General features: G+C 35.8%; 1 protein-coding gene and 1 long non-coding RNA gene across 30 annotated transcripts in view; one reads left to right on the top strand and one right to left on the bottom strand.

The window, feature by feature from the left end:
- Positions 1 to 13,887, top strand: part of LOC136345541 (uncharacterized) — a 117,463-nt gene that overhangs the window by 49,842 nt on the left and 53,734 nt on the right. The window contains exon 2 of one of the 2 annotated variants that reach the window (XR_010733158.1): positions 11,076 to 11,198. The exons of the other annotated variant lie outside the window; for it this stretch is intronic. This is a non-coding gene — a long non-coding RNA (uncharacterized lncRNA). The remainder of the gene's footprint in view (positions 1 to 11,075; positions 11,199 to 13,887) is intronic. 2 annotated transcript variants of the gene reach the window in all.
- LOC136345514 (collagen alpha chain CG42342-like) overlaps positions 1 to 13,887 on the bottom strand; it is a 148,315-nt gene that overhangs the window by 48,601 nt on the left and 85,827 nt on the right. The window lies entirely within an intron of this gene.

Genomic DNA, 13,887 nt, shown 5'->3' on the forward strand with positions numbered 1-13,887 from the left:
GAATAATATAATTCTCAATGTTTTCATTAGAGACGTGAAGTGTATCGAGGACGATGGCGGTATTTTTGAGTCAAACCTTTACAAAACAAATTAGTGTTAGTAATTAATTGTAATTTTTTGTTAATTAAGCTTTTTTGTTTTTATTTACACGTTTAACCGAAATTAAAAAATAACGTAAGTAATAGATTGCTTTAGTTCTCGAAAGCGACGCTACTTGAGATAAATGTTGAAGAGACCTTTGCTTTGGTAAAATGTAATTTTTTAAAACTTACGAAATCGCGTTCACAAAAACAGTGGCGTCCCATTTTGTACCTATTAGTTGCAACAATTGGTGTTGCACACGCCCCTGCTTACGGATTTCAGTTACTTTCATTGCAAAAGATGTACTTCAACGTCGAGTTCTTCTCTGCTAAATCCCTTTAAACTACCAACAACAGTACTTGTTTGTCCATAGGTCACCCTGAAAGTCCTATTTCTGAAGCTTCTGAATACATGGAAATGTCATACTGAAAACTTCAATCTACACTAGAAAAACATAAATTTCGTACATATAAATTTACCAAAGTTGAATTTTTGAACCAGAACCACATCCAGAGCACGTTTAGAATTTTGCGAAGAGATCGTTCAAATCCTAATTTGTTTAACAGAATATTGTGGACGGATGAATGTTGCTTTGCAACAGCAGCAATTCATAACCGAAGAAATACATTTTTTTTTATAACCGGTTTCTAAATGGTCAAAAATATCTATAAATTATAGAGAATGTTGTGAACGATGAAATTTCTGGAATATCACCAAATGATAATCACTTGGATGGGGTAATATGGAGTCAAAATGGCGCTCCACCCCACAACATTGCTACCGTTAGAAACAATCTGCGTGTGATATGTTGCCCAGCTGGATGGGAGGATTTGGTAGTGTAAGATCGACCGCTTGTAGCCGGATCTTACGCTTATATGTACATTTTTATGGGATACTTTGAAAGATAAAATATGATAGAAATTGAAATTGAAATATAAATGATACTGAAAATAAAATTAGAGAGTAAATTGATCTGCAGAACAATAATAATCAATTATCTATATACGGAGCCTGTCACAAACTGCAAAGAGACTATTATAAATGTATTGGAGAGAATGGCGTCGACTTTGAACACCCATACCAAGGTTACATGAATTAATATACATGTCATATTTGATTTACCTATTTGAAAAAAATCGACAAAGCTTGTTAATTTAATTTTGTTCGGTTATCAAATTATATCTCAACATCATATTTGTCATTATTGAAATAAATTCTTACAACTGGATTTATAACACTCACCTTCATTAGTAAACGACACCAATCACCTGACAAGGATATATGTTTGTTATGGTGCGAAATCGATGGCCGTAATCGGCCGCACTGATTTTTTATATTTGATCATCGCTCATTCAAAAATGGGATAATATACGGGGTGTTCCATTAAAAAATATAAGTTTAGCGTGCCACGCATTTATGGAATACCTTGTATAAAGTATATGTATGTATGTATAGAAATGATTATCTATAACTTTCATGTTTAACTTTTTCTCATCAAATTAAAAGGAAAACCTTCAGGTGGTTGGTGAAAGTATAACCGATGACCCTGTACACTATCGCTCATATGTACAGTAAATTTTTAAATTCGATTTTTTTTTATGACAACATAAATTTGATATAATCTGGGACATTAATTACTAACTAAAATTAAAAATGGATATATTAATGGTAATGTTTACTTGTTAAATGTTTTCACACGGTAAATGAAAAGTACATTTCTCAAAACATATGGATCAAAAGTAGAGCAACTAAAATATTTCTTATATTTTCCATTACAATTAAATCTTTTATTTAGTATCTAGTGGCATATCCATTATTCGTTCGCAACATCAATTGTTCCTGTACTTTAAACAATTTTCAATATAATTTTGAGATATTGAGTTCCAAGTATTTTGAACTTTTTTTTAACAATTCAACTATATTTGTTATTCTATTTTTCAAAGATCTCTATTAGGTTCAAATCGGGACTTTGAGCCGGCCAGATCATAACATCAACGTTATTTACGGTTAAACACTCTTCAATGAGTTTGTAGGTATGCTTCGTATTACGTATTACGTATATTCGTATTAACATCTACCGAAGGCTCATATTTTCTTCTGCGCAGGAAAGCAGGTGATTTTCTAGAATTACAATGTTTTCATAAACTTATCGATCTATAATTCCATCAATTTTTACTAACGCACTCGTGCCAAACCCTCCAAAGCACTTTCAAAATTTAACACCGCCACTTTCATGTTTAACCGCCGATTTGTTATATTTCGGATTAAACCGTTCGTTAATTAGTGTTCCGATTCAACGAATTCCGTCCGATTTGAACAGTTTAAATCAACTTTCATCTGAGGAAAGGACAGTTTGCGAGTTTTAATGTGACCAGTTCAGATGCTATTTCGTAAAATGCAATCTAGCCTTTATATTTTTCTTTGAGATGGACGGCTTCTTTGTCGATCTCTCTCATATAAACCAGCCCCTTCTTAATCCTCGATTTATGGTACTCACTGGTACTGAAACACATAACTTTTACTGTAGGAGACTTGCACTTTTGAACGGATCCTGAATAGATAAAATTTTAATTCTTCTGTCCATTTCTTACTTTATTAGTCGTTCGTTTTCGGCCAGAATCTACGGCAGTTCATCTGCAGTTCCTCTATTTTTTAAATTAGGAATAACCCTCGATATCAATGATTTATTTAAATTCAAATCGTTTGCAACTTTACGCTGCCTTTCACTATTTTAAAATTTTTCTAACGTTCTTGCTTTTAACTGATGCGATAAACGAACATCTCTTGACATCTTGAAATATTTTCAGTCGATATTGTGAATAGCAATTCGATATCATACGATAATAAAATGTAAATAGATATATTGGTTGCTCTACATATGAACCCTACGAAGAACAAAGTAGTATAAAAAGGGCATAAATAAAATGTATTGAAAATATACATATTTGTACCTTTGTAGTATTTGGGCAAACGAGGAATATGTTTTATTGAATCTAAAAAAATATTTTTTATGAGCATGCTTATTTTAAATTTTATTGCTAATTCGTTGCTTCACATATGAGCGATCATATAGTTAGCCTTCCAGCAGCCAATTTTGCCCCTTTTCAACTAGTTTACCTCAAAAAGTGAAGGAGATGTCCTGGGGGATACTCCAACGTTGTCTGCACAGTATACAGTTCGCTACGTAACCCAACGTCCAATAAGGCTTCCTTCAGCAGATAGGAGGGGTCCAAATTTAATTTAAAAAAATGGAAAACATTAAATTTCTTCAAAATGAGCTGGAGACTCTTTAACGAAATTTTGCAGGTGCTAAAGACTATAAACGACGCATATGTTTTACGAGAAAATTTTCCTTTAGCCTTTCCACTAGTTTACCTCCGCGTTAGGGAATATTTTTTCAGAAAAAACGGTAAGCTGCTTGCTTTTCTGAAAATAAAAATTACTCCTAAATTCCTTGCTCAATTATGAAGAAATAGACTCTTTGAAATTTTTTCGTCAGACTCACCGTTTACATGTAAAAAAATTAAAATATTTTTCATGTACGCTTAGTTTGCTCAGATAAAAATGTTAATTCGATAAATTGATACATCCTCAATAATAAATTTTGAGGTAAATATATTCAAGAATAATCTTTAGCCTTAAAAATATGTGGTGGATCATTTTGCTCTACTTTGAAAATTTCCCATGAAGTGCTTGTACCATTACGTTCAAATTATTAATTTATGATTATTTAGGAATATTATATTATTATATTTAGGAAATTAAAATTATTTTAATTTTTTTACTTGGAAACGGTACGTCGGACGAAAAAATCTCAAAAGAAATTGTTTCTCTAGGATTGAACAAGGAACTCAAGAATAATTTCTAATTTCAGAAAAGCCAGTAGCATACCATGTTATTCTGAGAAAATATTTTCTCCTGTAAAATCTGAGTCGTTTATAGTTGTCCTCACCTCCAAAGTTTCGTTAAAAACTCCCAAGCTCTTTTTGGACAAATTTAAGATTTTCCATTTTCAAAATTTTGTTTGAACCCCCTGTATGTGCTAAAGGAAGCCTTATTCGACCTTGGTTTATATAGTAAACTGACATTATTCTTCGACGTTCAGTACGCTATTAAAGTTATGCGAGTTAAACCCGAAACACCCTGTATAGACCTCCATAAACTGAAGTTTTTAAGACCGATAAAAGCGTCTAGTTCTTCGAGATCTTGACAACTAATGGATATCGGAAGTAATTAGGCGCGAGAACTAAATTGATGTTTCTGGTCTTGAAATAGACGTTTTTGGGCAATCGCAATGAAAGCGGAATCAGTGAAATTCCCATAAAGTTCAATAACTAATGAATTCTAAACCGACCCACTTTTCTCGAAAATTACCCACAACTGTCCATTTTCCTGCCCACTAAATCAACGTTGACCCTCGTTTTCATTGCCTTCTCCTCATTCATAGCCTCACTTTCCGGAAGTCGAATCCATATAGCGTGTCATTTCCAGGATAAGCACGTTCCAAGACGTAAATTATCCATTGTAAGTCATTCTCCATGCCACGTTCGGGGCACGGAGCAGTTCCAACTTGCCTGATAGGAATTTATAGACAAAGTTATTTTAGTGTTGCGGCTAAAAGCTTTCCGCAATACATGCGACCATATCGTCTCAAGAAAGTAATAATATTCGAGCTGACGATGTTACATCTGAGCGGAAATTGGATATGGTTGAAATTGCAAATTCCAACTTTAGTGCTTGGTGTGCTCATTACATCGATGTAAAGTCGTCTGGAGTCAAAGTGTGGATAATCGGTACGGACGGAAAACAACTAACCCCGACATCTGAACATAACGCGAGCAATAAGCACATACACATCATTTGGTAATAGAGAAATTGCTACAGAGATTTTCCCCCAGCACCGAGTAATTACAAGGGGTGCATTAGAGATGGGATATGGCGGGCCAATTTGCCTCGTGTTAGCAATTTTCATCAACAGGATAGATTCGGCTTGAAACGAGGGTCGTCATTAATTCTCCTTCATTTTTGTAATTACTTCTCGGGGATGTGCTCAGCAATATCGGATTATATTATATCTTTACATAGTACGCGAGTATCGATTCCAAACGACGCTCTCTGATGGTTTAGAATCCGCTTGGATGTCGGGTGAATCAACCATGCGATTGGTTCGGAAATTGTTAGCGTAAATAACAAAATTCGGGTGGTAAAAAGGCGGTCAATCTACCATGGTAATTGGTCAATCTTCTCAACCTAAAAGGCTGTTTTGTTGGAGCGCACCTCTCTCTCGCAACGGGTGTTTACCGCAAACCGCCGGTATAAATTAAACTGGCAATCGGTTTTTTTCAAGAATGGCGACCCCCCGGGTGTTCAGTGCGTGAATACCGGTTACCGAAAATGTCGAAGACCACCTGGGCAAAGGCACATGTCGGTATACGAACATATTTTAAAGGTAATTTTGAATTTTCACGCGGTTTTTATCCCACATAAGTCTTGCCAAAGTGTCCTGCCTTCCACACTCATGAAGAAATTACAGAACTGCCATACAGTCCCCGAAGAGTCGAAGTCTGCCTGCAAACTTCAGATTACAAATATGCTCCGTACGCCTGAGGCGGATTGTTCATTCTTTTTTTCATTTTTGACAATAATGCCTCACTCCCAAGGGATTGTTGTTGTTATAGTGCTCGTTTTTCATAGTTAAAACTCGTTGAAAATAACATTCACCCCTTACCAAGGGGTCGGACGACTACCCTTATTAGTTTGTCAGTGACGAAAAAGGCCAAAAAAAAAAAAACGAAAATAACACCAAAAAAGACACAAACACAAAAGACTCTTTCATTTATCGTTTATTGTCGTTTTTATGTTACACAAAAAATTGTGTGAAACACTCGCAGTGTTTTACCTACATATTTGAATATTTATCTATCATACATTTTAGTTTACCGTTTGTTTTCGTTTTTGCTTTCCTTTTTCCCTTCCGGACAAAGGTGTTCGGTCGAGCCCCTAATAAAGGGTAAATGTTATTCCCTTTTAGTTTTCGTCGAGCATAGCGTGCAATTTCAGAGCAAAAACAACGGCCCTTACTGGTTTGGCAGTCGTTTTCCCCAAAAATTGAAAAATAGTTCAAATCATGAAATGCATTATCCTTGTGGGTTTCTTGGTGATCCTAGAGACACTCGATCGATTTCGAGATAATTTGTCAGTTTCAATTTAAGGTAGTAACTGCAAAATCGCTGATTTTTGTGAGAAATCCGTACGTTCACAATACCAAACTTGTAAAAAGGATCCTTTCTGTCATAAGCACAACAACTGAATATAAAATTTATTCCCTGCGAGAAATATATTAAGTCTGGAATTTCAACGTTCACCTGGAAGCAAAAGTGCCAGCAAATCTTCTTTGCAGTTTTCATAGGTTCGATTGATTCTTACAGACAGAAAGAGAATGAAATTGAGCATAAACGGCCACAAAATAGAGCGGGCAATTAAATAAGCTAAGGGAAAAATTTAAATTTCGTTTTGAAATGAACACATTTCACATCCTAATTGAGTCAACATGTCGGGTATATAATTTTAGTATATTTATATGATACATTAATTCCACATGTTCATTTTAGCTCATATTTCAAAACCAAATTTAATTTTCTACCTAATATCTTCAATTGTCTGCTTCATTTTGTGGTTATTTCTGCTTAATTTAATTCTTCCTCTATGGGCGATAATCACTCGCAAGCAGTGAATGCCGGAAAAGCATTCAAGATTCGATTTTGTAATTTTATTACACATTCTGCGTAAACGGAAAAAAATCCAGACTTACACAAGCATAAGAGTTTGACAATTTTTTAGATGATCAATCCTTACTTTAAATCTGAACTTTGATGTCTATTGACGAATTTATAATCCCTTCAACGAACTCGAAATCCTGCACCATTCTTTGGGAGACTGCTCAAGAGTTCTTAACTTTTCTTAAGGAATCGTTCTTCCACATTTGATTCCAATACTCGTCTACCTTCTTTCAAATCCCAGGAATCCGAAGGACAGCGAATAAACCTCAGTTTCAAATGTACTTCCGTTACATGCACAATACGAATTAGGTCATCTACAAGTTTAAGTATGCGATTTAGGAATTCGCAATCGTTCCATCAAGTTGTGAAGCTCCGAGAACCTGAAGATTCCAAAACTGCGGAAGTATGAAATTTTGGAAGTCTTAAGAAAGTTAAATTCGAAATATTATGTAACCTTTGTCGAACAAACCTGAGACCAGCAAGCGCTCTTCGAAAGTTGTAGATTCCGACGTTTGTTCTGTTAGAAACTTCAGATTACTTCAGCTTTGTTCTATTATATACAGAATCTATGGCGTACTTGGGATAGGAAACTTCCCGCCTGTTCAGATTTGTATTGATATACAGGGTGTGCCACAAATAAGGACTTTTATCCGTATCTTCAAAAATATTGCTGGGCAAAAGTTGCTTTTAGGGCATCATACTGAAGTTGAGGTGATTTGTTGATTAAAAATATTTTCATGCAAATACCTTTTCAGGTTATGCCGGAAGCGAATGTCAACTCGCTTAATTTAAATGAGACGCTCTGTATATTATTTAAAATTAGCTGTTTGAGGACTTTATTATGTCTTCATTTTTTTTTAGTTATCGAATACCAAATGTATGATAAACACATTGAGATATTTTTGTTATTTTGTATAACTTACGGGTGCCGCCGTACTTAAAATAGAGTACTGAATATCGAAAAGTTTTTTTTCTAATGAAACGAAAACGGTTAAGTTTAGTTTTAGTGATAATCGAATTGAGCGAGGTACCCGCTTTTTATGTTGAATATGTATTTGTTAGAAAAAATGGGGGGTTCCTGTTTAAAAATGGGTTTTTGCAGTTTTTGAATGACAATTTTGGGCCACCTTTTTGAACAACCTGTATAAATAAAGCACTATTCAGCTCTTTGATCTAAGGGCAGTAAACCATTTGGTATGACAGCACAAATTTTCATAGCAAAATACGTAGTCATTTCCGAATTATTAGAAAATATATTAATGGTTGCAGCAGTTATTTTTTTCGGAAAATTATAAATATTTGGAAAACGGTAAAATTTAGGTATGAAACGTTATACGTGAAAAATGTTTATAACGTTGTCCAGAATCGAAATTTAAAATAAGCGAGTTGACGTTCTTTTCCGGTATAACCGGAAGTGGTATTTTCATAAAAATACTTTTAATCAATAAATCACCTTTAAATCATCACAGCCAAATTTCAACTCTTTCCTAGTCATAGTTTCCAAGATGCGAATAAAGGCCCATATTCGTAAGACACCCTGTATTGTTACTTCCCTACTGATTTTTAATCCGAAGCCTCTTCAAGGCAACTGGATTAAAATAGACAAATATTATTTGGACAATTAGGCTTTTTTCGAAATTCACCAAAATCTTCCTCACTAATTAAAGAACAATTCGATTCATTCTAATGAGAGTAGACCTTGTCGGTGAGCAGACTGATGAAGCTTGATTTGTAGCTTGAACATTATGGCGCCTATCTCTTGTCGAGACTTGTACGCGAAATTTCGCATAAGCACAGGAATAGTCAGTTTATCTAAGAGTGTTTATGAAACCGTGAAGGGTTTCGTATCCGGTTAAAATGAAATTGGAAATATTTTCAGGGCAGCCAAGCCGCGGTCCAACGAAATTGCTTCCTGACGTTTCGTCCACGCTACTGCGGTGGACACTATCAAAAGTAATAACAGTCGAAGTAATCTTCCATACCTCTCAATTCCGACTGAGAATGTAATTGGAAAATCCGTTGTATTGTACACCTCCAGTCCCATTTAAACAGTTAGACAAACTCGTGCTGCTGCATGCAGCATACAGTGTGTTCAGGACAATAATGTCTTGCATACTGATATCGTACATCGCACTTTCTTTAGCTAAATTGTGATTGCGACCTTTTGCCGATCACCAAATAAAGCTCGTAAAATAAAGTTTCCGGGACGGTTGCTTTCAATGTAATGTAGACATAGTGGCACTCGACACTCCATTCCAGCTAATGGTTGAATCCAATTGCTTTACGCGAGTTCTCCAAATATCGACTGCCTGCCCAAGATTGGGAAACCTGAGATAGTCGGCCGCCCCTTCTTTCGTAGCTACTGCAGGAAATTTCTTTATTTCATGGTAAATTTTTTTTTTTTTTTTTTTTTAATGGAACGACTTGGCTCTCGAATTCTGGAGGACTCTCCAAGCCGCGTGTGCGAGCTAGGAGTCGCGGAAATGCAGTCTAAAGAATTCCCAGTTTTATATTATCGACATAATTTGCTCATATTTCACAGCTAAAAGGCAATAAAATAGGAGTTAAAAACCGGCACAAATAATGTGGAGCATTTGATATCAGAGAGCGTTTTGCGGCAAAATCAGCGGGTCACATTGACAGATTTCAATGATCACATCTCGGCTATACACAAAGGCGAGCACAGTTTGGTCCTAATTACAAAAAGATTGAATTTACGATTCAGTTTCAGAACAATTAAGTCTCTCTACCTCCTCGAGGCGGTACTCGCATCAAATCCTTTAGTCTTGGCTGATTTAGTTCGCCCGCCCGCTCACAACCTACAACTTTGACTAATGGCCGACATCCAAGGGGATCGCTAATTGCCTCCCGGTCTTCGAAAGGTAATAAAAATCAAGCTAAACATTTATCTGGGCCTTAAATCTTGTCGCATTTACGCTGTGACCGATGACCCTTAACCAATCAACGAATAACGCTTAACGAAAACGTAATTTTTCATCGATTTAGCGTGCCTCCGCCTTAACTGGGACAAATCGGCTAACACCTTTCCAGATGCCCATCTACCTTACGTGATACGTTTTTGTAACGAGTCTGGCAAAGAAGATTAATCCGGGAACTTATGTAGTTTTAAGATGAAAATGGAAGATAGCGAAACAGTCCGTGAAATCGTCACCAAACGAGCTGTAAGGAAATTGCGGATTTAAAGTGCGGAAACGAGGATTTATTCACATTTTTTTTTATCCCCGGGGATCGCTGCTGGAGCTTTTACTGTACCTCGTTTCAGTTCGTAACAATTTTGTAATTAGAAAAAGGCCCTTGAACCAGTTGTTCCCTTTGTATTCACTCCAATCCACTCCAAATCGCAACTTCCTGAATTTCATTATGAAACTGCAGTACTCGATTTTGTTTGTTATTTCAACGCGCAGACAAGAATTTAATCCTAATGGCGTTAAATTGCCCGTGAAATTGGACTCCGACCGCCAACCAACAATATTGAAACAAAAAGTTAATCGTAATGAACAGCGTGAAAACGTTCACAATACTCTTCGTAAACATTTTAATTTATTTTGGAAACGAGTTCTCTTTGACGGCTTTCGACCCGTTTTGTTCCGCGGGTATCACTGAATTCACGCTGGAGTTTTATTGGATGCCGGTTGACACAGGGAACGTTTGGGGAATTGAAAAATGGCAAAATAGGTTATTGGAAAAGTTGGATGAATTGAGGATTGTTTCGAACATAATAGAACAGTGGTATAGCGGAAATGGCAATTTGCAACAAAAGAGCCTCCTCGCCCAGCAAGTTTGAATCAGTTGTTGTGTGGAGGAGGAGGCGTGAGAAGGAGGTGTGCGGAGGAAACGTCTCCGACGCTGTTAGGAAGTTGGCGATCAGTAGAGCAAGAGTCCCGCAAGCGTTTCCGTTAGATCAAGAGAACTTACTTAGAGACCAAAACGCGGGCTCTCACTACTTTCCGCTCCGCGAGTCCCTGCACCTCCGCCGCTTGCGGGCCAAGATCCCGGCCTGGGCCACGGGCAAGACCCCTCGGCGAACTTAAACGTTTTTTTTCAAGCAAATTTCAACTTCTCATATTTGGTGTTTTCGGACCCGATTTCGCGGGAACATATTGTATTAATTTGGAGTACGGAAAAGAACAATAAATTGAAATCAAACCAAAACGTAAACCTTTTTCCTTTTTTTCTTTTTTTTTTTTTTTGCAGAAAACTACGTATTATTGATGATACCTTGGGGCTTTGCAGACTCGATATTTAGATGCTATAATTTATCGATGGAATAAAGCGAAACAGTTTCTTGACGCAGCACAATATACTGGTTAAAAAAAGGTAAAAATCGTTCTTTTAAAATTGGATTTCATTTGACAATGCTGGGAATGTCGTGTCGTTTAGGTACGGGTCTCTGAAATCGCCGAGCAGAATATCTGGATAGAGCTCCAGTTTAATCGAAGTAAATATTTCGGATATTTGATTTAATTTGATAAAGTTTTAAGGAATCGCCACTCATTCTTCCCACTTCTAAAATTTGAAACTCTCGCCCTCTTCACCTCAGTATTAGTTCCATTCTGCTCCAAACGTGTCCTATCACGTTCGCATTCATTTCCTCGATGTACGTACATACATATGTCACGCTGTTTCAGAACTTCGTTTAGAATTCGGGATCCAGTGTAGACGAGCACGCCCAGCACGATAAAGGCATCCACAAAATTCATTATCTACTAGTATCCTTAGTTTGCCCAACCAAAACCATCTAAATTTTATTAATTTATTGAGAAGAAAATTAAACTGCAACAAATTATCCAGGTCACCCTGCTGGACAAATTTAATTTGATCAAATTTATCGATTTATGTACCATATCGGATTTATTTAATATCAGAGCGATATCATAGTTTCCCACAGTTTGGTTTCATTTAAATACAATTTTTCGTGTTTATTAATGCTAAATTCGTTAAAAATTGAAAGAAACATTTTTCATGAAAATGTCGGAACACGTTAAGTGTTGTATTTAGTTGTGTATTTTTTCACGTAACAGACATGCATACAAGACTACCCGTGTAGTGGATAAATGTACTTTTTCATTTTTCTATGGAGCCACATGCGCATTACGACGTTTTTGAGTTCTTTGGAAAATTCAGGACATAGTCCTTGTAACATATCCACGTCTAAATTCAACAGTTTTCGAGAAATACATCTAAAAATGGAAATAAGAATAGAACTATTAGTATTTAAATAATAACCATATAAACTATTATAATTTAATTTATTAAAGACCATTGTTATTTATTAAATATTTGAAGTGAGTTGCGTTGACTTTCTGAGAGTGAGCAAATAACATTTTAAATCCCTTAAAAATATTTTTTATAATTTGGGGAGGTTTTTGTTAACCTTGAGAAACACCCTGTATAAGTATATATATAATAGTATTTCTCCCTCTCCCTCTCCTTGCCTCTCTCTCGCTCTCTCTCTCTATATATATATATATATATATATATATATATATATATAGTGTATGTATATACAGAGTGTTTTATAAACATACCAACAAACTTTGAGTGAATATATAGCTCGTAAAAATAAATATTTAGAACGCATAAATTTAGACTTGAAATCGCTACGTTTCCAAGATGCAGGGTGTTTAAATTTTCACATATATTTTTTTTAATATTTCGAAAAGGGTTTAGAATACGGACATAAAACTCGCAACACCCTATGGCGGAATGAACGTGCATGTTTCTAAGTAGGCAGAATATTTACATTTACACCAGTAGCGTCTGTGCGGCCATTCATTGGGACGTTTTTGACGAAAAAATGGTGCGCCACTGAATTTTTCAATACAAATATTTTTTTAACGGTATTCCATTAATTCTTAATAAAAAATGGGGTTTTAGTGTTTTGTTGCTCAAGTGGCCGTTTTCGAGATAAAAATTGTTCCTCATCGATGTGTCTACCATAAGACCGGTATAGGTTTCCAATTGCGGTTTTTTAGAATTACTTAGGAGATATTTATTTGATTTTATTTTATTTGGGTGGAGTTGAAGGACATGAAGAAAAAACGTTTTTTGCCTAGTAAATTGTCCGCAAATTAACGATTTTGATTAGAAGAAATAGAAGACTCACATTATAATAAAATGTATCATACTACAATCTAATGTTTTATGTAAATGCGCATAAATCAATATAAAATGGAGAGAAAATAAGTGATAAACGTTTTATGACAAATTTTCAAAATTATGGCCATTTTCCTCGACATAAACCTCTCACCGTCGATTCATGGATTCTCGAACTCCATGCATGATTCCAGGAGTAGTTTCTACGTATTGAAATGCTGACATTACCCTTGTAAGAAGTTCTTCATCACGAAGTGGTCCATATATATATATGTATATATACATACGTTAAATCAAAAAGTCCACAACAAAATACAATATTTCCCGTGTTCCAACATTTTCGTGAAAAGTTCTTCTTCAATTTTTAACGAATTTATATGAAACTTTTATGCCCTCTATGTACGAAGGTCGATTTGATAGATTTGGCCTAATTAGATGAACGTTGCTTTCCATTCATGATACCTAGGAAATCTTCGACATCTAGTATATCTTTACATTGGACACACGGTGCATCATAACGTTTTGCGTGCGATTACCTTGCTTATATCAACTGTAAAGTTTTTTGAATGTTTAGAGGCCATGGCATCTTCGTAGTCATTCGGCCTATGACTTGTGTCTTTGCAAAAAGCAAATTGCGGAGTTCTTTGTATGTTTTCGTGCCGATCTCACTTTGAAGGTGATTCACCCGAATGTAAATGCGGCGACAAACAAGATATTCATAATCCGGTGCTATCGATCGCTAAAATCGGGCATCTTGGTGATGCGAAGACTTCTTTCGATCTGAAGACGAAATGGGTCAGTAGTGTAGCCGCTGTGCAGGGTGTGCAAACGGTTGTGCCCGAAAACTTTTTTCTCCTTTGGCAATAAAAGCGAAAATTGTGCGGTGCTTTGTGCCCTATGTCGTTTTGTG

This window comes from Euwallacea fornicatus, chromosome 20 (genome assembly GCF_040115645.1).
Source record: "Euwallacea fornicatus isolate EFF26 chromosome 20, ASM4011564v1, whole genome shotgun sequence".
Classification (NCBI taxonomy): domain Eukaryota; kingdom Metazoa; phylum Arthropoda; class Insecta; order Coleoptera; family Curculionidae; genus Euwallacea; species Euwallacea fornicatus.